The sequence below is a fragment of the Octopus bimaculoides genome, chromosome 3 (assembly GCF_001194135.2).
Source record: "Octopus bimaculoides isolate UCB-OBI-ISO-001 chromosome 3, ASM119413v2, whole genome shotgun sequence".
Lineage (NCBI taxonomy): Eukaryota > Metazoa > Mollusca > Cephalopoda > Octopoda > Octopodidae > Octopus > Octopus bimaculoides.
The window spans coordinates 121,773,769-121,774,575 of record NC_068983.1 but is presented as its reverse complement, the minus strand read 5'-3'; the positions used below and the strand labels follow the sequence as shown (position 1 = coordinate 121,774,575).

The 807-nt window shown below is 40.1% G+C and overlaps 1 protein-coding gene across 3 annotated transcripts in view; it reads left to right on the top strand.

Moving 5' to 3' along the window:
• The window catches only part of LOC106870146 (uncharacterized), a 274,865-nt gene that overhangs the window by 123,539 nt on the left and 150,519 nt on the right, over positions 1-807 (top strand). The window lies entirely within an intron of this gene.

Genomic DNA, 807 nt, shown 5'->3' with positions numbered 1-807 from the left:
AAGTACGTATGTATATATATATATATATATGTACACACACTTCGCTTTTGAATTTGGTTTCCAAGATTCTTGATGTGAATTAGTGTGTTGAAACAAATTTTGTTGTCTTAGGAGAGTCATCACGCCAATAGTAATAAGACACTCACTGGTTTGACACCACTTCTTCCGTGTTAATCAATTGGTTAACTATCCAACCAACTAACTCAACAATCATTTGTTTAATGTGGTGGTTAACAACCAATCGGTTGTTTGTTAGTCAAACTTCTTTCGTCACTGTCGCGACCTTTACAGTTAATTAGTGACTTCTTCTCTCCCCAAGGTATATAATTAAAATATATATATATATATATAAATGGCAATTTCTGTCCGTCTGTCCGTCTGTCTGTTACCACCTTGCTACCCAAACCACGGAACCAATCTTCACCAAACTTTGTATACATGTTGAACTAACATCCAGTTCGATTATAAGCTAACTGGATTTCAATAAAAACGAGAACGGACCGACTACGGGGGTTGGGCTATTGATAAAATGAGAGGGGTGCAAAAGTGTTAGGTTGAAGGAAATGTAGCATAATGAGGGTGGCTGATATCAGGGAAGAAGAGGAGATAGGACGAGATAGACACACAGGGAGTGTGAGAGACAGACAGAGAGAGCAACAGACAGAGAGAGCGACAGACAGAGAGAGCGACAGACAGAGAGAGCGACAGACAGAGAGAGCGACAGACAGAGAGAGCGACAGACAGGGACATTTACATCTACATAAAAGAGAGTTTGTGTGTGTGTGTGTGTGTATGTGTGTGTGTGTG